Here is a 25,111-nt window from a genome sequence, read left to right as displayed (position 1 = left end):
TATGTCTCAAAGCAGAGACATTGTTCTTTACTCTAGCTAGCATGATAAAGGCAGTAGAGGCCGTGGTTCTTCTTGAGGTTGAGGAGACACTTGAAACACTTATGGACAGTAGCAATAAAGTGCCTAGCATGGCACAAATACATAGGTCTAGCATGGATCTAGCGGTTTTTGAGCGAGGGGGAGATTCCCTAGAGGGAGAGGAGGATCGTGGCAATCAAATGATCAGTCCAACACGGACAAGGACTTTCATTATTGCAGTAGATATGGGCAGATAACCGAAGATTGTCATAAGAAGCAGGCTGACATGAAAGACAAGAGTAGACATCATGGAAATTATGCTTCATCTAGCTGAGTTCCTGATGATCGGGGTGACAGGTTGCTAGCCATGCAGCATGTGTCTAAGAATGTATCTAGGCAAAACAAAGATGAGAGATGATACATTGATTCAAGGGATTCAAATCATATGAAACCCCATGGAGAATGGTTTGATGAGATGGTTGCAGGTTCATATGGGTATGTTTGTATTGGGGATGAAACCCAACATACTATTCAGCATAAAGGAGTTATATCTTTGTTGATGCCTAATGGCAAGAAAAAGAGCCTACATGATGTACTACATGTACCTATAATAACCAAGAATATTTTTTCAGCTGGATAGATGGCAGAACATAATCTATAGGTGAGATTTAATAGATATAGATGCTTTGTTGAAAAATATAGTAATGGTTGCAAATTGATTGCTAGATGCCAAAGAGATGGCATAAGGTTTACTCTTGATTCGTCAATTCTAGAATTGAAAGCAGCCATTTTTGCACATGATGGTGGTGCTATACGAGATGTTGAGATATGGCATAAGCAGATTAGCCATGTGAATGTACAAAAGCTGAAATCTAAGCAGTAGAAGGAGATTGTGCTTGGACTGCCTGAGTTTAAGTATCATGACTTTGGACATATATGTGATGCATGTCAGTTTGGAAAGCAGGCACGGTTTCCATTTATGAGACATGTATGAAATAACTCACTATCCTTGTAGTTGGTAAATTTAGATGTATGGGATCCGTCTCATAATACTTCGTTTGGTAGTGCTCCTTACTATGTATCTTTCATTGATGATTTCAGCATGTACACTTGGCTTTACATATTGAAACATGAGAATGATGTGTTTGATGCATTCAAGGACTTCAAAAAGCATGCTGAAAATTAGTTGAGCTGTAAAATTTCATGTCTTATATCAGATGGAGGTGGAGAATATGTCTCTAATTACTTTGGCAAGTACCTTGCTAAATATGGGATCAGAAGATAGTTAACTTGTAGCTATACACTACAGCAAAATGGTATAGCAAAAATGAAAAATAGGGTATTGATGGAATCCGCAAGAGCTATGCTGAATGAGAAGAGTTTGCCAAATGGTTATTGGGCTGAAGCAATAGTGACTGATGTCTATACGCTGAATAAAATCCCTACAGCAGGGATTCATGATGTAACTCCATATGAGAGCTTGTATGGCCATAAGCCTGATATTTCACACTTGAAGATATTTGGCAGCATTGAATATTTGCATGTTCCTAATGAAAGATAGAAGAAATTGGATCCTAAAGGTGTCAAGAGTGTATTCCTTGTTTATGCACAAGACCGGAAAGCTTACAAGTGTTATGTACTGTCTACACATGAGACATTGATTAGTAGAGATGTTTTTGATAAGCTGGCATCATGGTATGGTAATCCTATTGTAGTGGCTATTAATGGATCAACCAGCATTAGTAATGTTGAAAATATACCTATAGTGAGTACATCTATGAGTGGTCCTACAGGTGATGGGCCACCTACAGTAAGTCCTTGGTCAGGACGCTTGCGGAGTGGTACTCCTACATCCACTGACACTTATATGTCAATGAGGGGGAGATTGGATAAGGGAAAAGAAAATATGCTTGAGGATGTGACAGGTCCACTTACTGCATTGGATAAAGGAAAAGAAAAGATGCTTGAGGATGTGATAGGTCCACTTATTGCATGTTATGAGTTGTCCAGCAGTGATAGCTTGGATAATGAGTTGAGCATTCCATTTTTTATGATGCTTGGAGCAAGGTAGAGTCGTTATGTACCGTCTTGTGAGAGGAAAGCTCCGAGTGAGCCGTAGTTATGGAGATCTGAGAGAGTCAGAAAACTAGTTGGCACGTTTACATACATTGGTTACTCATCCCGCCATTATGCATATATGGCTAGTGTGACAGGTTACAAAGAAGCTACAAAGTTTGATGATGCAGTTATAGAAGATAACTGGTGTGCCGCCATGGATGAGGAGTATGCAGCCATCGATGAGAATGAGACATTGGAATTGGTTAAGTTGCCTAAAGGAAAAGTCCCCATTGGCTGCAAATGGGTGTACAAGGTTACAGATGATTCATGAGAATTGTATAAGGCCAGGCTAGTTGCAAAAGGGTATGCATAGCAGTATGGCCTTAACTATGAGGAGACTTTCACTCTAGTGGCTAAAATGGCAACATTCAGAACTATCATTGCTTTGGCAGCATGCGAAGACCAAAAATTATGGCAAACGGATATCAAGAATGCTTTCTTGAACAGTGATTTGGTTGAGAAAGTATATATGGAGTAGCCTGAAGGCTATGTTCACCCGGACTTTCCTGCATATGTATGTAAGCTGAAAAAGGCTTTATATGGGCTGAAATAGGCAGCTAGAGCATGGAATGCTTGGATTAGCAATTATTTATAGTAACATGGATTTAGATTGGGTGATGCAGATCACAGTCTATTCACGAAGAAGACAGATCATGGATATGTGTCTCTAGTGGTTTATGTAGATGATCTTATCATCACTGGAGATGATGAAGAGGGAATTGTTGATATTAAATCATGTTTACAGTCCCAATGGATCAGATGACTCAGCATCCATGGGCATCAATGCATCGATCATTGCCTCCATCTAAGGCTCCAAGTTTGGAAGGGTAATTGTTTCCTCTAGTATCAAGGGTGTATACTGAGGCATGCCTTCCAGTTAGTGTATTAGCTTAGGCACTCCTTCCTTTGCATGCCCACAAACTTTTTTAACTAGCGGCAATAGGTGTATTCCTTGGGATGAGGTGTCACCACCATGTATAAATTTCACAGGCACATCTAATGTTTTTGCATATGATATTCAATTACTTTGCAAATGCAAGGCATGATGGATACACACTTTTCTTACCGTTCAGTCAAAGTATGAGATCGACTAATCAATGATCTCCGATTGAAACTTGCTAAAGTGTCGTACATGTTCTATAGACAAGCAATGCTTTCCTCTGATTGCCAGTTTGCATTGAGAGCAAGGACACGAGACAAGCTAATTAAGATATACCTCACAACCTTGGACACCATGATCATCATCACTCTCCATTTGGTCTATGTTATGACAAACAATACGTTTTTGTTCCCCTCATTGATGATATTCCTTCATTTTAATATCTACTCCTCTTTCTCTCCCTTTTCGTTTATTTGTTTGCCTCCCTCCATCTCTCTTTATTCATTCTTTTTCTCTCCATGTCTCTTTGTCTTTATCTATATCCCTTTTTATTTCTCTCAATGTCCCTCTTTCTCTCTCTTTTATCTTTTTTAATTTGCCTCCCTTCCTCCTTATTTATTTCTCTTCCCACCTTTCAAGTTCTCTCTCTATTTTTATTTTTTTGTTTGCCTCCCTTCATCCTTCTTGGTTTCTCTCTCCCCCCCTCTCTATCTCTCTCAATTTTCTTTCTCTCCCCCATCTTCCCTCCCCACTCTCACTTCTTCTCTCTTTACCTTTCCCTCCCTTCTTTTCTCTATGTCTTTCTCTATTTTCTTCTCCATTCATACTCGATGCATCTCGCTACAATCAAAATCAAATATAGAAAATAAAAAACTCATAAAACAAGACGTTGAAAGACCCTCTCTCCCCACCCCTCTTCGTGTCTCTCTTCCCCCTCTCCCTTTATTTTTCTATCATTCCGTTCTCTCTAATTCTCTCATTGTTTCAGTTTTTCTCTCCTGCTCTCTATTTTTTGTTTTCTCTCTCTCTTTTTCTCCCTCTTTCTATCCCTTTTTCCCCCCTTCTCTTTCTAGCTCTCTTTTTTTTTCACTCTCCTTTCTCTCTTTACCTAACCATTTTATCCATCTCTCCCTTCACTCTCCATTTCTTTTTATCTCTCCCCTCTCTTTCTTTCTGTCTTTCTCTTTCTTTGTTACCTCTCTATTTGTTTCTCTCCCCCCCTCATTTTTTCTCTCACTCATTCTCCTCTTTCCCTCCCTTTCTCTCTCTCTTTCTCTTGTTCTTTGTTATCTTTCCTCTCTTTTCTTTCTCTCATTCTCTTCCTTTCTTCTTCTCCCTCTCTCCTTTTCTCTCTTTCTCTCTCAATGAATCTCATTATAAAGAAAAACAAACAAAATTTAAAAAAAAGCACAAGAACAAAGCAAGAAAACGTAATGTACCTACCATAAAGGCCCCATGATGGATTATTTGTCTCCTCTTCACGAACTTTGTTCTCCCTCGTGCACTTCTTCCTCTTCTTCACTTATGGCAGTGGTAGTGGCGGTGGTGAGAAGCTCTTCTTCTCTCTTTTCCCTCTTCCTCTTGCTTCCCCTTGTTAGCTATATATAGTCTTTCTATACATAGCGCCCCACGTCCCCTCTATATATTCCTATCATGTGTGCTTAATTGAAACACTTCTGGGGTTCCACTTCCGGTGTCTCATATCTCTCTTCTCTCCTCTCTTCCTCTCATCTCTAGTCTTCCTCGTAGTTTCAACATGGTATCAAAGCTGACAAATATGCTAGAGCTGGAGGAGAAGGAATGGGTTCTCTCCATCAAGGGCATGCTTGATGCCTGCTTGTGCGAGCTTGGAGGGGACTGGGAGCCTCCACTCGCAGCAGCAGCAGCAAGTGCCGCCAGCGCCACCAGATGGAGTGACGGCCCTCCCTCATCTCAGGGCCCTCTTGCAGCCCAAGATAGCAGGGACAAACGACCCTCCCCTGGCCTGGATCCTCCTGCAAAGAAGTTTCGCCCTAAACCCGCCCTTGTCGCTATACATCGCACCACCACAGGCCCTGATGGCTATGGACCAAGCCCAGATGGTTTCAGCCCAGATGCTTTTTACCTTGCCCCACCACAAGCCCTGATGGCTATGGACCAATCCCAGATGGTTTCAGCCCAGATGCTTTTGCATCAGACCCTGGTGTTGGCAATCCGGGCCTGCCCTACAGATGCTCGATGGCAGTCTTTGTTGTAGCACCAGCCCCTAGGATTGCAGAGGGAGTTAGTTCTCAAAGCTATGGCGGGCTTTCTAGCTATGGATCTGGTCAAAGTTACGACACTAGTGCATATGCCAATACGGGCCAAGTCCCTCCCCTCAGGCACATGAAGTGGCAGAGAAGGCACAGGCTCCACAGCCTCCCCATCCCAGGGCCTATCAAGCCTCCCAGGGCCAAAGGGAGAAAACTTCTCTCGGAATCCAAATGGAGAAACCTTCGGAATCTCCATGGATGCTCACCCGCGCTCCTCTCCTTAAGCAATTGCCCCTCGTCAGTCAGCTCTCCCTCCCGCACGTGCTCGACAATGTGCATCCCTTCCTCCCTCATGAACCTGGCCCTACCTGCCACACCGATGATGACATGAATGCAGAACCTGATCATCCGACGGAGGCATACTACAAGACTTGCTTTTCGGAGATTACTAGAGAGCTTGCTCTACTTCATCGAGCGTGTCATCGCCTTCCTTCATGTCCCCGACGCCGTGCGTTTTTGTGTGGTCTCCAAGCGATGGAACTTGATCACATCTTCTCCTAACTTTCACAAGGTTTTCTTGGAGTCTTACAATGGTGGATCATCTGTGCTTACGTTTCTATGCGATCAGGGGAGCCGTAAGGATCAAACGCCATGGCTGGCTACATATGATTGGCATGCTAATCGATGGTATTCTATTACCCTGAACTTCCTCCCAACCCCTCCAATGGCCTTGTTTATGAACTATACAGTTGTTTCTGCAAGTGGAGGCCTGCTTTGCATGTCGCCTAAGAGCCACCAAAGTCATTGAAATCTGTCAGCTTCATTTTCTGCAATCCTGTGACTCAGCGTTGGAAAGAGTTATCTTGTCGCAGCCATGACAATCGCATGCCTGATCTTGTTATATTATCCATGGACAATGCAAACTGTCACTACAAACTCCTCGTGTTAACAGAAACTCCATCAGATTCTCAAATTGTGGTTGCCACTAAGCTATACGATTCCTTGAGTTGCAAGTGGAAACACACAGGATTCAAGTCACTCTCTGGAGGGAAATTCAAGTCTACTGCTGTGTCTAAAGGTAAAGTGTATCTAGTTCATGTAGAGAGAAACCAGAGGAATAAGATCAGGGTTTATGATATGGAGGAAACTGTTTGGAGATCTTCTCTTTCTATGGCTGCAATTTTTTATGACACACCTGAGGTGATTGGAACACCAGTAGTTCTTGATTGCAATGGGAATCTATTGCTGGTGGGGTGGATTGAGGTTGCTATCAAAGAGACTCAAACTAATGAAAGGTAGCTTACGATAGCCACTTAGCAGATAAGCTTTATCTCTCTCTCTCTACATTTCAACATCAACATTACTTTTGGATGTTGATATTGCCATGCTTTTGATGATCGTCCTCGTTCATTATTCCATTGATGAGCGTATATATTCTAGTTGATGATACATTTCGTTTATACTCTTTTCAGCTGATGAGCATCTATATTCCAACTATTTCGTTTATATTCTTTCTAGCTAATGAGCGTCTATATTCTAGTTGATGACAAATTGTTTTATTTATATTATGTTCATGGGGCCCCATATGTGTTATGTGGTCTATAGAGCGGTGTCGCGAATCATCTCTATAGACCTTGTGTTGTTCTAATGTCACTGTAACGTTTTTCTTTAAGTTTTGATGTGACAGATATATTGCTTACATCCCAAGTTCAGTTGAAGGAATTTCTTGGAGATTTTATCTTTGGCAGTGATGTCTTTTATCCTTATTTTACATGTTGTATATTTAGGAGTGATGTAGCTCCTTTGATACCTATGAATAGGCTCTTGTAAGTTCAACTTTGTAATTTTATATTTTTTAATATTAATATAACGGTAGGCCTATATAGAGTTGTGGGTTTTTCCGTTGAGCCCCCAAGGGTTTTTTCATCCATAGTAAGGGACCTTTATTTGAGCGCGCGTGTTAGCTATATATAGACTGTCTATATATAGCGCCCCAGGTCCCCTCTATATATTCGTATCATGTGTGCTGAGTTGACACACTTCTGGGGTTCCACTTCCGGTGTCTCATATCTCTCTTCTCTTCTCTCTTCCTCTCGTCTCTCGTCTTCCTCGCAGTTTTGAACACCCCTCTCAAGCCCATGATCTCTCTCACTCTCTCTTGAAAATGTTTGTGGCAAATGCCGCACTTTGAGTTTTGTTACTTTTTTTTCTCAGAACGACATCGCTATCTGCATTGGCGATGCTAATACAAACATTATTATTTTTTGTTGCAAATGGTCGTCGCTATTTGCCCATTTTCTTGTAGTGAAAAACTTTTTTTTAAAAATCTTAAAATCGTATTTTTTGATATTTTACTTATTTATTTATGAAAAATTTTGTATTTTTCAATTTTCTAGATTCAAAAATTTAAATTAAATAATAATACACCATGACATTTAATATCATCCCATATGAACATGATTTGATCATCCAAAATCAGGAAAAACTTTATTTTTTCTCTTAAAACACATATTTCGAGATTTTAAAAATTAAATAACCGATACGCATGGATATGGATTTTGCATTCTATGATTCCGAGTTTTAAAATACATCACAACAAAGCTTCAAACTAATTTTTATCACTTATGAACAAGATTTATACCATGAAATGTTTTTTAAAAATCCAAATTTCCATTAAAAATAGGCGTATCGCTATTTTTCATGTTTCGGGTCTCGAGAATTGATTTTGTGAAGAGCAACAAAACCCACCATTGGTCTCCAAATAGCATTGGTTTTGTCACTTCTCAGTGTCGGCATAGTTCCACATCAATCTGATTCAAGGCGGACAACCGATCTCTATCCTGATCTTCTCACAAGAATTCCCACATGAATTGCTCCCAAGAGAAGAGGGAGGGAGCAGAGAGAAAGATTGAATTTCGATATTCCTTATCAGGCCGTCATTTGTGGAGTAGAGGTTGGTGATTTAAAGAAAAAAATTGAAGGAGGATGATTCCCCCCTCCATTTTTGCCATCGTCATGTAACCACCATGGCCTTTTCGTTTTCACAAAAAAGAAAATTTCCCTCCCCCATCGTGTGAGAATTTGAGGGGTTGGTCCTCTTCACTTTACACTCCTTTGGTCTTTTAAACCCTATTTTTCCTAAGCGTTTTCAACTCCAGCTTCTGACGTCAAAATTAATTCAATGCAAAAATTCTTGCACAACTATCTCAAATTCCTGCACTGCTTGAAACTTGTTTCACTTCATTTTGTCACCTATAAAAATTATTAAAAATATGTGACTACTAGAAGGTCCTTCTTTAAAAGTGCTTTTAAATCCCGCCTTCCACGACTGCTTAAAATCACCATGTTTGCTTCTAGCAAGCTTCAATTTTCACCTTAAATTAACACAATTTGTTACATTCCTCACTTTTTTCTAGGCAAAAAAATTCCACTCTCGGGTTGGTTATTCTTTTTATGTCATACATAGAAAGGATGGAATGGTGGTTGTGGTCATCTATATTGATGATGTTATCACTACATGCATTTATAAAAGGGAGATTACTGAAGTAAACCATGGGCTACATAAGAAATTTGGTATCAAAGACCTTGGTTTATTGGGGCACTTTGTAGGAATTTAGTTGAGTGACACTCCACATTGAATTCAATGGTGCAAAGGCAATATCCTTTCGAAATGCTAGAGAAGTATGGGATGATAGCATGTAAGCCAATTGGTACAACATTGGATCAAAAAATAAATAGGGTGGATGATGGACAATATGTTGAGGATGTTACTATGTTTAAAAATATGGTTGGCAAGATTGTTGGTAGCTTGATCTGCCTAACCATAACAAGACCTAACTTGAGTTATTCAGTAGAAGTGATAAGTCAATTCATACAAAGGTCATGTAAGTCACATTCCGATGTAATGAGGAGACTCTTGAGATACATAAAGAAGACTGTGAACTTTGGCTTATTTTATGAGAAAGGGATTAGGCCTACATTATTTGGATACACAAATATAGATTGGGTATGAAGTATTATAAGTAGAAGATTCAGAAATGGTTATGCTTTTTTATTTGGTTCAGTCATGGTGAGTTGGAGTAGCAAGAAGCAACCCACATTTACTTCTTCTAGTACAGAAGTAGAGTATAGAGATATAAAATTAGCAGCATGTGAGGAGACATGACTGAGACTACTTCTATGTGATATGGGGATTGAGATAGATGGTGGAGTTATCATGTACTATGATAATATTAGCAATAAGGATGAAGCGTATTAAAGTGCACTATCATTTCATCTAAGAGAGAAACTTATAGATTATTGAGATATCAAGCTCAACACATGCAGATATTGATGATGGACCGCCTACTTAGATGGATTTTCATATCTACACTTACCGCAGAGATGGTCATTATGATCTTCACATGGCTAGTGACTTATCACTTATTATATTTGATTTGTTGTACCTACCTATAGTTGGCATAGTTATAGCTCCAATTGATTAGTATAGTCAATTATGCACTGTTTAACTTGGTAGGCCACTTTCTTTTATGTTGTTATATCTTATTTATACTTTGTGTACACTGTATTATGTATGAAAGAAGAAGAATAATAAACCAACAAAAAAATATTTTAGCCTCCATCTCTCTTCTTGTGTTTTTTAGTAAGCTTCCTCTTGTGTGTATGGTGTGTGTTTCATGTAGCAGCTCAAGTAAGTCTCCCCACTATGTGATTTATGATATAGTATTAAAGTGGCACCACTAAGAAAGATTGATTTTGAAGGCTGAAGTAAAGGATAAGCAAGGATTTGAGCAAGCAAGAAATGGGTAAGTAGCTCTCCCATTTATCCACTCTTTCTCTTGGATAGTACCTATGGAGGCATTGAAAGTAAGGCAAAGCAAAAATCTTAGATTTTTGTGAGATCTGGTATGCAAGCAAAGCATAGGACACTCTGCTAATTAGCCCTTTAGGGTCATCTGCTACTTCTTTGACCATATCAAAGGCCATTTTGGGCCCCATTTTAGACCACCAATGTTGTAGATAGTAGTTTCAAGGTATACTACGATTTTAGTTGTGTCGACCGAAAGTCAATGCATATGTTATAGCTTTCAAATTTGGAAGTTCTAAGGTGTTTGCCTAGAAGAATTTCCTAGAAGCAAACAAATTTGCTAACAAGTTGCAAATTACACATATTGTTAAGTAATTAGTGAAAAAGACTACTTGGTATATTGTTGTGCATTTCTTATGAAAGGTTGTAGAAGACTTGCTTGTTGTTTTGTATCAATTTTGTGATAATGGTAGAGAAGCATGAAAATCCCATCATTGAGAAGTTGGACATAAACAATTATCCTTCATGGAAGTTTTGTGTTACAAACTTTCTTATTGAAAAAGGCCTCTACGAGATTATTTGAGGTGAAAAAAAGGAACCAAAGCAAAAGTAATCCTACAAGTGCATAAGAATTAAAGGCATGGAAAGAATGGAATGCAAAAGATAAAATGGTGACATATTGGCTATTTTTTGTTATTAATAATACTATATTGGGATATATAAAAAATGTAAAAACTTCACATATAACTTGGATAATTTTGGACAACATGTTTTTAGTAAATACAAAGGCATAAAAGATTCAACTCAAGCAAGAGTTGAATACTTTGAAGAAAGAGAATACATCTATAAATGAGCGTGTTTTGAAAGTCAAAAGCAATGCACATATCTTAAGAGCTATTGATGTAATGCCTAATGATAATTTTTCGATTTCATCTACTTTGGTTGGCCTTAATAATGAGAAGCAATAAAGTTTATTTCTTGCTTTTGTGTATATACAAAAGTCATTTCTAGATTTTGATGAGTTGGTCTCTCTCATGATCAATGAAGAGATCAATATATAGGGTGAATCATTTGAAAGAAGTGGTCACAAATTGAATAAGTTTCATTGCCCTTTCATGATGGTTAGACAATGATTCTGTCAAAAGTATTACGTGTACCATCAATCACAAGAAATTTAGTAGAATAAGGGTTGCAAGTTTGATTTAACACAAAAGGTTATTTTGCTGAAGATTCCAATGATAAGTGTAGGTTGATCATAGAGTTGGCCGCATGCTCACTTTAGATACTAAAATTCCTACTATGAATATTGCTATGTATACTAAAGAAAAAGGAGTGGTTGTTGCAAATATTGAAATATAGCACAAATATATTGGACATGCAAATGTGAAAATACTGAAATTAGTATAGTCTAAATGTTTGGTTATAGGATTGTTTGCTTTTAGAGTTGAAAATTTTCATAGAGTATGTGAAGGATATTAGTTTAGTAACCAAACAAGATAACTATTTTCACATTATAGGAGATATGAGCATGAATATACTTGATATTGTGCATACAAATATTTGGGGGCCTACACAAAATATCTCTTGGTGGTTGCATTTCATTAAGGAAAAGAGTGATGTATTTAAGCACTTCAAAACTTTCAAGGTTACTATTGAAATAGAAACATGCTTGAAAGCTCAGTGCTTGAGGTCAAATGGTGTGGGAGAGTATCTCTCTAATGAGTTCAGTGACTTTTTAAGGTCTCATAGGATAAAGATAAAGTTTACTTACAATTATATCCCATAGTAAAATGGGGCTATAAAAAGGACAAATAGGCACATTGCAGAAGTTGCAGAGGCATTGATGGCTGAAAAGAATTTACCAAAATATGTTTAGTATGAAAGTTTTCATCCCCTTATCCAATATCAACCAGGTAAAGAAAATGTAGTTGCCGATGCATCAAGTAGAAGACCCACCATTCATAATATCTCTGTTATATCATTTGATTCTCTAACCCCTATGAAAGATACTTATCATCAGGACATTACTTTTCATGCTGATTGGAATAAATTAGTTGGCAATAACTGGATTCCTATTGATTCATTGTCTTACAATGATGGATTCATGTTTTATGAAAAGAGATTATGTGTTACAGTTCCATTTAGATCCTTTGTTTTGAATGAGATTCATTGTCCTCCATATCAAGGTCATAGAGGTATCATATCTACTTTACGTATATTGACTGAAGATTTTTATTGGCCACATATGGACATTGATGTATCTAGCTTTGTTTCTGAATGTTTAGTTTGTCAAAGAGTTAAGAGACATCATGGTAAACAGTATGGATTACTTATGCCTTTATCTATTCCATCAAGACCATGGGAACAGATTTCTATGGATTTTATTACTGGTTTACCTAATACTAAGGCTAACCATGATATGATTTGGACTATAGTAGACAGGTTTAGTAAACAAGCATATTTCATTTCATGTAAGAAAACTTTAACAGCATCTCAGGCAGCACAATTGTTTTTGAAAACTGTTTTTTCACTCATCATGGATTACCAAAAGTTATTATTTCTGATCGTGATTCTAGATTTTGTAATAACTTTTGGATTGCTTTGTTTGCTAACCTAGGAACAAAGATTGATTTCTCATCTGCCTTTCATCCTGAAACTAATGGACAAACAAAAGCCACTAACAATACTATTTTAGATCTTTTACGTGCTTACACTATTTCTAAACCACAGACATGGGACACACATTTGCATTTACTGCAGTTTTCATATAACAATACACCACACACAGCTACAAAGAAAGCACCGTTTGAAGTGATTTATGGTTATAGATTGTCTACACCTGTTACATCTTTATCAAATAGAATTCAGAGTGCTAATGATATTGCTAACATGCACGCTACTATTTTTTATGAGGTTAAAGACATGATTGCCAAAGCCCAGTAATCATATACAAAACAAACCAATAAGAAAAGACAAGCCATGAATTTCAAAGTTGATGACTATGTTTGGTTAAGAATAGAGAAACGTAGATTACACATTGTAGATAAACACCCAGTTGTGAAATTAGCACCTAGATTCTATGGACCATTTAAGATCATTCACAAAATCAATGACAATGTATCCAAGTTAGAACTACCACCTCACTGGAAAATTCACAACACCTTTCATATTAGTTTATTACGACCCTTTAGAGGCCAATTACCTGTACACCTTGTTTATGAAAACCCACCTTTGTTAGATGAAGAGACTGAAATACTTGAATCTGAAGCTATCATAGATACTGACTTTATGACCACTAGAACTGGCCGTAGATATTCTAGATATTTGGTCAAGTTTAAAAACCATCCTGTTGAAGAAGCCCAATGGATGCACGCTAGAGACTTAAATGCTTGAGGTATGATTTCAGGAGGCATATTTCACGATGGATTCCATGCCACTGTGGATTCCGTGAGGTTTTACAGTGGATTCCGTAAACTTTGTTGACCGGGGCTCATACACAAAGTGGATTCTTTGTGCGAGAAGTTGATGGGGGCGCCTATCCTTTTTGGGCTTTTCGTTAATTTAGTGTGTATATGGGTGATTCCATAGCGGGTGATTAAGCAAAATACATATTGAATTAATAAATGTTTTTGAGTTTAGAGTGCGCACTCGTAATAAATTAAGGTTAGGATTGATTTCTAACCAGTTGATTTATTTATGTAGCTGAAGACTGCTAGGTATTCACTTTTGTCGATTTAATTGTATTATTCTACTAACGATTGTGAATGCTTCAGTTGATGTGTAGGGATAGCAGCAGTGGCAGAGGAAAGCATTGGAGGATAGCATGTATTCGAGTTATCACTTATATTTTGATGGGCGCATACCTTAGGCATGGCACCTATATTTTGTCGCGCCTATTTATTAAGGCGCTGGATATTTATTTATTATTTTCTATGCGCATGGGCGCACGATTATGATATTTGTATTCGGACATTGTATTGGGTATGCCTAACTCTTTGGGCACCTGCCCATTAGCTTTATTTCTATCTTGTACTAAAGCAAACTCAAAAGCCAAAAGCGTGCTATTTTGTAATTTGGGCTATTATTTGAGCTTGAAGATGATTAATACATAAAATACATGCTTTATGGAGCGCTCACACAGGGCATGGGGAGAGATTGCACCCAATTGGTCTCTTGTTCATGTCGTGCATACTTTCTATCTTGAATTTTGTGCAAAAAGTAGAGTCCTTTTGTTCTTGGGGACCTTCTGGCATTCACCACGCGAGCATATAGCATCCGATCTGTGCACCACCATTGGCTTCGAAAGGGGAATAAAACCCCAGGACACCCGGTCAAGGATCTCCCTGATCATTCCTTCTTCTTCTTTCAATTCAATTAGCAATCGCGACGCGCGTGATTTTGTCCATCTGTCCCTCTTGTGAAAATCCCCCAATTGGCTAAAAAAGCAACTAGCTTTTTGCATGCTATCCTAATTTAGAAGTTTTTTTCTAAATTTTTTGGATTTTTACAATAAATAATATTAAAAATATGCTAAAATTATCCAAAAATCTAGTATTTTTGGATAATCCATGCAATTCACACTAGTACTAATGACTCAGATCACAATGACACTCTAGATCAATAAAGAAGTCAGATGATGATGCATTCCATACTTTTTCACACTGTGTCCTCATAACATCACGACAGCAGTCCATCATCAATGTCAACACGTGTTGAGCTTGCCATCTCAACACTCCCTCTTAAGCTTAATTCTATCTCTACAACTCCAAGTAAGCTTTGGAACTTTCGAAGCTTCTCTACACCCAATGCCTTTGTGAAAATGTCAGTTATCTGATCCTATGTGTTGACATATACTAAGTCAATATCTCCTGCAAGTACCTTCTCTCTCACAAAGTGGTAGTGCACCCCAATGTGTTTTGTCTTAGCATGGAACACTGGATTCCTAGCTAGCTATATGTTGCTCATGTTGTCACGATGAATGACAATAGGACCATCTTCGTGCATGTTGTCGTATTGCTGCGCATTCGAGGTGTGAAAACCACCCAAAAGTTGTGTGTGTGATTTGATACTTTGTACATACTTAGTCGTTATGCTTGCTCTTTCATTCTATGCGGAAAATATAGTGAAGAGGGTTTGGAGCAAGAGGAATTAATCAACAATGCTCTGGTTGACATGTATGCTAAATGTGACATGCTTGTAGAAGAACAGGGAATTTTTGATAGATTGGTAACTCGAGATGCAATCTCATGGGCTACACTTATTTCAAGATATGTCGATTATGGGCTTTGTGAGGAAGTACTAAACTATTTCCAAGAGATGCAAATCGAAGTACATTGGTGGTCTGTATGCCAAATGCGGTTTGCTTGTAGAAATCCAGGAACAGTTTGGAAATCTACTGTTCTGGGATGTGGTCTCATGGACCTCAGTAATTGCTAGGTACCAAGCTGAAGGGCTTTATGAAGAAGCATTGAGTCACTTTGAAGAGATGCAATTGGAAGGTGTGTGTCCAGATGCAGTCTCGTGGAATGTCAGAATCATGGGTTATACTGAGCAAGGAGAGTGTGATAAAGTGTGCAAACTTGTTTCCAAAGTGCAAGAACAGGGCCACTTACCTGACAGCACAATTCTTGTCTAAATGTTGAAAGCTTGCGGTAATGCAGCAGCTTTGGAAATTGGGCAGAAGATACATGCTCAAGTTCTCAAGGTTGCACCCAGCAACATTGAAGTTGATCTGGCTGCAGGTCTTATTGACATGTATGGTAAATGTGGAAGCATGGTTGATGCTCAGAGTGTGTTTGATGGGATGTCTAAACAGGACTTGGTAATGTGGAATGCACTGATTACTCGTTATGCTCACCTAGGTGAGAGTGAAGCTGTCTTCCTTATGTTAGAGAGAATGAGGGAAGACAATATTCAACCGGATGGAGTTACATCTCTTAATATGCTCACTCTGTGCAGTCATATGGGTCTTGTGGACCAGGGTCAGAAATATTTTGAGCTGATGAGTAGCCGGTATGGCATTGGTCCAAGTATTAAGCATCAAAATTGCTTAGTTGATCTGCTTGGCCATGCTGGCCAGCTAGACGAGGCTGTTGTATCAGCAGAAAATATGGCCTTCTAAACCTGATGACGTGGTGTGGAGCACTGTGTTGGGTGCATGTCAAAAGTGGGGTGATGTAGGGATCGGAAAACAAGTATTTGGACCACTGCTGTATATAGGTGAGACAGTTTGAAAAGGTCTTGACAGAGGGCACAAAAGATCTGGAAGGTAACAACAGGAGTTTTGAGATGCATAAACAGATGCCTGTGCAACAACTTTACTTTTTCTCTTGTATGTTGTGAATAAAATTGCAGAGGGATGCATTGTTTGTTCAAGATTATCCTCACCATTTGCTGGTATACACATCTGGTAGCAAACCTAGGAAACCTCGATTGGGAGTGGCTGGGCCGCTTTTCTAAAAAAAGAGGAACCTAAAGGAAAGCAAAAGAAAGGATCGAAAATGATGGAAAAAAAGGCAAGATCGACTGTGGAAGAAGGGAACGACGCGAATTCAACGGAGAGAGATGGATTTGTTTCTGAGTAGACGAAGGGGAGTCGATTGATTCAGCGGCAGTCGCTTGACTAATAGAGATCAGTAGAATCCTGCTATTTGGGGGGGAATACTCAATGCTGCAACTAAGAGGAAACAGAAAAAGCAGGACAGAAGAGCTCGGAATGAAGATGAAGACAAGACTGTTGTGGTGACATCTAGCAAAGGGTGGAGGAATCCGCAGTTTTGACGGACTGTAATGACAAACTGAAGCTACTAAAGTACGAGAGGAGATCAAAAACGTCACTCAGTTGTGAGTGATGAAAAAGCTACGAATGAAGAAAAAGCTAAGTATGAACTTCTGAGCATAAAAAGCTCCTTACCGCAGGACATTGACATCTTTCACTGGTAAGCAGCACAGTAAGGCTCCTAAAATTCATAAGAAGAAACGAATAGCTAAAGCCATCAGCTCTGCGGAATAGAGGTTGCTCCGTGCCATAACTACCACCTTAGGTGCTTAACAGCAAAACCTGCTTTTCGTCAGTGATTCGTTTCCCTAACAGCTGAACAGAGAGGATTTATTTTTGTGACCATCAAAGGATGAACTCAAATCTAGAGCAATAGAGGCTATCATACATGAGATAATAAACAGCTCCATATCCACCAGACAGGTGCCGAAGAGAAGCTTCTCAAGGAGAGAATTATTGCAGGAAGTCTAGTTCTCAGAGCAGTAGTTTATTAAAGCATAACGAAGACAACCTTTATTTTGTCATTTCTCAAGAAGATTCGGTGGTAATGCATCTATCCTCGAACATTCTTCTGCGAACATAATCCTGCAGCTTAGGCCAAGAGTATATTCTGCTTCTTGGACATGAAAATCAGAAGTTCCTTTAAGGGTATAAAGAAAGACTTTACAAAGTGGAGTTACGAAAGACAGTTTTCAAGCCCAATTCTTATACCAGTTCTTTCTTTAGGCCTAAGTATCAAGAGCCATGGTGTGGGGAAAGACTGGTATGATGGTGTGAGCTTTATTATTGCTGTTCTGCTTGTTATTCTTGTTACAGCCATCAGTGGCTACAAGCAGTCTCTCCAATTCAGGGCTTTAAGTGAGATATCCAGGTTCAATTTATCAGAGGCGAATGAACGAAAGTAGTGTCTATCTTTGATGTGATAGTGGTGATATTGTTCACCTCAACATTTGGAATCAAGTTTCCTTTGGGTTTATTGTTAAGTATGTGGATCCATAGATCCATCCTTTGGCTGATGCTGCTAAAAGGACAATGTTGAATTTCTGTCTGTAGTTGATAACCAGATTTATACTAAAGGTTCCTATGTTGAAGGATGAATTCTATGCTCAGCTGAAAACTTGTTTTTGATCTTATCATTGCTGCATAGATGAGGTCTCAATGAAAATTTGACGGATCTATTATTGTACAAAGAATCTTTCAACTTTGCATCTTTGTTGATCTTCTATCCAGAAATTTATCAAGGTCTTCTGAAGACGCGACTTTGCTTTCACAAACCCTTCGACATCTTTGGTGAACCCGACGTGAAAGCGTCGCAGAAATTTCTGGATGGGAGATACTTCAGCCTCTATTTCAGCCTCTTCTACAATTCCAGCTGCGTCTACTTCAGCTCCATCAATGACTGCTGCGTCAAGTACTTCAACAGAGGATCTAAAGCAGATTTTGCAAAATATGTCCATGTATATGCAGCTCCAAAATCAGCAGACACAATTGTATATGCAACAGTAGCAACAATTGCATCAACAGCAGTTGTCTCAGCAAAGGCAACTCTATTCGGAGCAGGAGAATGCAAACAGCGCGACTAACACTATTGAAGCACTTGAGAATGAGAAGAAGCTATTTGACGGCCGTAATGTTTCAGCATATTTGAAGACATATGAGATCAAGATGGGGTTTTTTGGTGTTCCAGCTGGACTTGTGAGTAAGTACTTCCTTCGTCTTGTCACACCCGCTTTGAGGGCAAAAGTGACTGATCTTTTTATTCAAAATACACATTGGCAAGATTTTAAGAAGGCCTTCAAAGAAGAATATTTCCTTGAGGACTTTGGTATGGCTACTCGGTGGTCATTCCGAGAGTGGGTCTACATGCCAAACAAAGGTCTAGCTACTTCGGAGTTGATTCGAGAATTTGAAGAAAGGTATAGTCAGCTTGATGCCATTGAACAAAGAGCATTGGATGTTGAAAAAGTTGAGCTTTTCTTGCAAGCTGTAGATCCTGCTCTTCAAGAAGAATTGGGTGAGCTTCTTGAGGATCGGACGAAGCCTATGGGTCTTAAAACGGATTGGCAGGATGCTCAGGATGGAGTCTCGACTTTGACCAAGAGGAGGATATGGAAGACTCGCCTACAGAATGGTTCCATGACACCTACACCATCATCAGCTCCTATGCCTGCTTCTATCCTTGTTATTTCTTCTCCTCCTCAGCCAGTTTCTTGGCCTATGCCAGTGCCTACTGTTTCCACTCCACCTATTCCTCCTGTTCCACGACCGATGCCTACACCTTCTGCTCCAAAACCATCTGCTCCATCGGTGTCTACCTCTCTTGATGACATTATCAAAGGCATAAGAGATTTGACACTGGAGTCAGTCAAAGCGGAGTTGGTGGAAAAGTTGAAAGAGCAGTTTGCTTCGACTGCACCTACTACTTCTTTTAGTGCTCCTACTGTACCTAGGAGTGCTCCTAGTGCACCTAGGAGAGATCGGAGATGTATTTGGTGTGATAGTACGGACCATCAGCATTGCAGGATTGTGAATATTTTGAGGATGCAAGGAGGAAGAATGTGGTATATTGGGGACAAGATGGTAAGATTTGGTTGACTGAGACAGGAGCTCCACTTGCTACCAACTTTGGTAAAGGTGGAATGAAGAAGTTAGTGGATGACATGGCTGCGCGTACTTCTTATGTGACAGCTAGAGGTGATGCTTATGCATATGGAGTCCAGATTGAGAAGGGATCAGAGACTCAGTCAGCACTATGGACTTATGCTATGGAGACTACAAATAAGGGAAAAATTCAGCAAATTGTTTTGACTAGTGCAGGCTCTAGCATCAGATCAGAGACATGTTGGGACTCGCCTGTTGAGAGGTACTCTATTTATGCTTATTTGGCTAAGTCTCAAGGTGCAGATGTACTTGTTGAGGAGAAGCATAAGAGGGATGAAGAAAATCCAAGTGCAGCTAAGAAGACTAGAGGGGGTGAGTTTGTTACTCCACCTACTGCAAGACCGTCTTCAAGACCAGGGCCAGATCAATATATGGAAGATGCTCAAAAGAGAGAAAAGAGGCAAGAGCCTAGAGAGAGAAAGCAGTCAGGGTTTAGATTGATGTCCGATATTGAGACATCTACGAACATGAAGAAAATCTTTAATGATAAGATACTTGGCAGTGAGGTGACTTTCACTATTTCTGAGATTTTAGGCATCTCGAAAAGAGAGTTTTAGGATCAGTTTCAGGAGGTCCTAAAGAGGAAAAGACATGCATTGTCTACCACTAATACACAGGGAGTTTTGATTAGGGAGTTGGATGAGGATGAGGATGAGGTTATGGTTGAAAATGCTTCTGTTTTTCCGCAAGTAGAGAAGAGGGTTCAGCCTATGCATTATGCTGAAATTGATGAGCCTGTCTTGATACCGCGTAGTCACTTTTCGCGGAGCCATTGGGCTAGGGCAACTACAGAGACGATGGTAAAGGTGCCTTATGTTGCATTGGTGGATCATGGTTCAGAGATTAATCTCATAGTTCGTGGAGTTTATGAGAGTAACAGATGGCCTATGGATGTAGAGCATGGGTGGCGTATGAGAGCTGCCAATAATACTGTAGGTGATTTGTATGCTGCCTATCCTAGTGTCAGGGTTTCTATTGGTGATGTAGAGGAGGATTTTCATTTCTTTGTGCAGGATTCATGCTCTTATCCTATAATTCTTGGACAGCCATTCATCACAGAGATGCGCATGGAAACAAAGGTCATGAATGATGGATCTGCTTATGCACAAATTCGCAGTAAAGATGGTATGAGAGCAGTTCAGTTTATGACTATGTGTGTGAACCATGTTAGAAACAGGGATACTCTCAGAGATGCACCTTTGCCCACTATGAGGGATTTGGGTTTTCATTAGGTACCGCCGTTTTGCGAGACGACGGTGGTACATAGCAGAGGAGATTGGAGTTCTCGCCTCCTGGTAGCGGTGTTTTCTCCTCCGATTTTGTTGGGATTTCAGCAAACAGTTCAATGAGCTATCAGAAGACTTCTAGGTTGCCTAGAGCTGCCAGGCAGTATATATGCAGGAAGGATAAAAATTTGAAAACTGCAGGAATTTTGGAGGATGATGAGCACATAGATGGGATGTATGACAGTGTGATTTGTGCAGATACGATGACAGAGATGGGAGATATGCTGAAAACTGATATGCAGATTTGTCACAGTAATGTATTAGTGCAGTCCCTAGACATGTTTCATGAAATTGCAGATTTTGTGTCACAGATTGAATCAGAGGCTGAGGTAACTCAGCAAAGAGTGTTGAGTGCTGAAGAAGTTCAGCAAACAGAGATTCCAGCTGGTTATGATCAGCTTTTAGAAACACAGAGGGCTGAAAACTTTCAGCCAACAGAGTTTACTGCTGAAATATTTCAGCATCCAGAGTTTAGGGCTGTTTCTATGCAGTCCATAGAGCAGAGGGCTGAGAATATTCAGCCATTGGAGTGCAGAATTGCTGATTTACAGCAAGATTTGTGTAATGCAGAAGAGCATAATGAAGCCAGGGTTGACACGAAATACAAAACTGTGGATAAGAAGGTGAAGCCGATAGCTGTACCGCTTCCACCTGACAGTGATCAGCAAATAGAGAGGGCTGCCAAACAGCCAATTTTGAGGAATCCGGAGCATATTGGTCATAAATTTTCAGTAGAGACTCTTGCTGAATAGAAAATTGGAAATGGTGATTTCTTATTACCCATAGAGAAGCAATGGTTTCAGGAGATGCTTGAGTGACATGGAAGGGGATTTGCTTTTTTCCCGCTTGAGATTGGGTGTGTGAATCCTGATATTGTTACTCCTATGGTCATTTTTACTATTCCTCATATTCCATGGAATCTCTGACCTATTCTAGTGCCTAAGGCACACTTGCCAAAGCTGATTGACTTATTGAATGAGAAAATCAGGATGGGAATTCTTGAGCCTTCATCTGCACCATACTCAAATAGGTAGTTTACAGTTCCAAAGAAGAATGGTACTCTTCGATTTATTCAGGACATGCAGCCAGTGAACAGAGTTACTATTAGTAATGTTGGTATAGGTCCAGTTGTGGATGAGTTTGCAGAAGCATTTTCTGGATGTGCCATCTATTCTTTAGATGATTTGTATTCAGGATATGATCAGTTTCAGTTGGCTTTGGAAAGCAGGGACATAACCACCATGAGAACTCCTATTGGGCTTGTCAGGATGTGTACCTTGCCTCAAGGTGCCACTAATTCTGTTGCGCATATGATGAATGCCATGCATAAGGTCCTTCGTGATTATATACCTCAGCTTACCATGCCTTTCTTGGATGATGTGCCCATTAAGGGGTGTGCAGAAGAAGAAAAGAATGAGAGTCTAAATGATCAAGGATGCAGATACTTTGTGGCTGATCATATTTCAGCATGTGAGAAGATTTTGGCCAGGTTAGAAGAAGTGAACTTGACACTTTCAGGGCAAAAATCTGTTTTTGGAGTGAATGAGGTTGTCATTGTTGGACATATGTGTGGATATTATGGCAGGAAACCCTCACGTGATAAGGTGAATGCTATAGGCAAGATTGCGGAGTATTGTTCTACCACTTCAGAGGTACGGAGATTCATTGGAGCTTGTGTGTTTTATATGATTTCGATACCTCGTTTTGCACACATAGCAGATTGTTTGTATCAGCTGCTTCGAAAGGGGCAGAAATTCTATTGGGATGAGAGTCACACTAGAGCTATGCGGAAATTGAAGAAGTTATTGCAGAATGCTCCTACTCTCAGGAAAGCTGATTATAATTGTGGAAAGCCTATTGTATTGACAGTTGACACTAGTCCAATTGGCATAGGTTGGGCTGTGGATCAAGATGATGCAGATGGAAATAGGTATACTATTCGGTTTGGGGCGAAAGTCCTAAACGAGAGACAAAGGAGATATCCGCAAATCAAGAGGGAGTTATTGGGGATTGTTACGGCTCTCAAATATGATAAGGAGTACTTTATTGGAGCTTTAGTTGTAGTAGAGACAGATTGCTTGCCATTGATTGGTATGATCACGAGTTGCTCTACTCCGGATATAGCTATGCTGAGATGGATTGCATACATCAAGTCATTGAATCCGGAATTTAAACACATAGCAGGGAAGGATAATCCAGTGGCAGATATGTTGTCTAGAGCCAGATATGATGATGAGGAGACTCTACTTGCAGAAAAGGATGATGCAGAAATTTCAGCCACTATGGTTGATCATGTTTGTCATGTCTATGATATTGTGGCTTTTATAGAAGAACTCTATGTTGGAGATTGGTTGCAGATTGGCAGGTACCTTAGTACACTAAGCAAAAGAGATGCATGGACAGATGAAGAGTTCAAGAAGATCAGAAGGAAAGCCTATGGTTATTTTCTCAAGGACGGATTTCTTTGGAAGCATCCGAAGAAAAGAGGCGGATTACCTTTGCGGGTTGTCTGCGATAGAGAGACACAATTACAGGTGATGAGGGAGTTTCATGAGAGTCCTTGGGCTGGTCATAGAGGAGTGTGGGCTACTTATGAGAAAATCAAGGAGAAATATTGGTGGAAAGGCATGTACAAAGATGTTTCTCACTTTGTTGAGACTTGTAGAGGCTGCCAGATGTATTCGGTAGTGCGTCAACGAGATGAGCTTCATCCGACCTATTCGCTATGCATTCATTATAAGTGGGTAGTTGATTTGGTTACCATGCCTATGGGTCTATGGCAGATGAGATACATTTTTTTGGCTAGAGAGGATCTTACCAATCATGTTGAGGGTAGATCTTTGAGAACGAAGACCACTAGTGGAGTGTGTAAGTTCTTATTGGAACAAATTTTCTGCAGGTATGGTTGTGTGGGTAAGATCACTGCGGATCGTGGTGAATTGGATGCAGATGAAGCTAGGGATTTTTTCTCTCAGCTAGGAATCAAGTTGGCTCTAACTACAGCATATAATCTAGAGGGAAATGGGAAGAGTGAAAGAGGGCATCCGCCGATAGTGAAAGCATTAGCCAAAGCATGTAGAGGATGGATTGGAGAATGGCCGAGACTTCTACCATTTGCTTTATGGGCTGATCGTACGACTCACAGTGTTACCACAGGATATATGCTTGCAGAGTTGATGTATAGTCAGAAACCTATTATGCAGACTGAGACTTGTGCTTTGACTTGGTCAGTTTTACCTTGGCAGGAGGATTTGACGAGAGAAGAGCTCTTAGCTCTTCGGATTCGACAGTTGGAGAGGAGACCAGAGGATATTCACTTAGCTATTGACAGATTGAAGGTTGCTAGACTAAGAAATAAGGACAGGTTTGACAGCAGGCATCGATTGCGGCCTAGAGCAATAGAAGATGGAGATTGGGTATTGGTCTTTGATAGTAGCCTTGAAAATTGACATACTACACTTTGGAAGATGGTGAAAAGATGGTTTGGGCCGTACATAGTCAGACATGTCTTTGATAATGCAACATATGAGCTGACAGAATTAGATGGGATAGTGCTTAGAGTGCCTATTGCTGGAAAAAGAATCAAGATTTTCAAGAAAAGAGATGATGAAGATTATGCATTGGAAGAATTTACAAGAGAACAACGAGAAGAAACTCCGATAGAAGAGACAGATGATATGACAGATAATCTTGTTGATATACCGGAAATGCATAATGAAGAGATTGATCTGTTTGTGGAACTTGATGATAATGATCATGGGTAGTTGGCCCATCCGGAGGATGCGGAGGATTAGAGGGGGTGGATGTCGTATTGCTGCGCATTCGAGGTGTGAAAACCACCCAAAAGTTGTGTGTGTGATTTGATACTTTGTACATACTTAGTTGTTATGTTTGCTCTTTCATTCTATGCGGAAAATATAGTGAAGAGGGTTTGGAGCAAGAGGAACTAATCAACAATGCTCTGGTTGACATGTATGCTAAATGTGACATGCTTGTAGAAAACAGGGAGTTTTTGATAGATTGGTAACTCGAGATGCAATCTCATGGGCTACACTTATTTCAAGATATGCCGATTGTGGGCTTTGTGAGGAAGTACTAAACTATTTCCAAGAGATGCAAATCGAAGTACATTGGTGGTCTGTATGCCAAATGCGGTTTGCTTGTAGAAATCCAGGATGAATTTGGAAATCTGCTGTTCTGGGATGTGGTCTCATGGACCTCAGTAATTGCTAGGTACCAAGCTGAAGGCTTTATGAAGAAGCATTGAGTCACTTTCAAGAGATGCAGTTGGAAGGTGTGTGTCTAGATGCACTCTCGTGGAATGTCATAATC

General features: G+C 39.7%; 1 pseudogene; it reads left to right on the top strand.

Annotated features, from left to right (window-relative positions):
• Window positions 1–5,478: 5,478 nt before the first annotated feature.
• Window positions 5,479–6,546, top strand: LOC148027980 (uncharacterized; annotated as a pseudogene).
• The last annotated feature ends 18,565 nt before the right edge of the window (window positions 6,547–25,111 follow it).

The sequence above is a fragment of the Lygodium microphyllum genome, chromosome 12, assembly GCF_053477565.2.
Source record: "Lygodium microphyllum isolate KBCC chromosome 12, Lygodium_microphyllum_v1.1.10, whole genome shotgun sequence".
In the NCBI taxonomy this organism is placed as follows: Eukaryota; Viridiplantae; Streptophyta; class Polypodiopsida; order Schizaeales; family Lygodiaceae; genus Lygodium; species Lygodium microphyllum.
The sequence above is the reverse complement of the archived record's forward strand: the minus strand, read 5'-3'. Positions and strand labels throughout refer to the sequence as shown.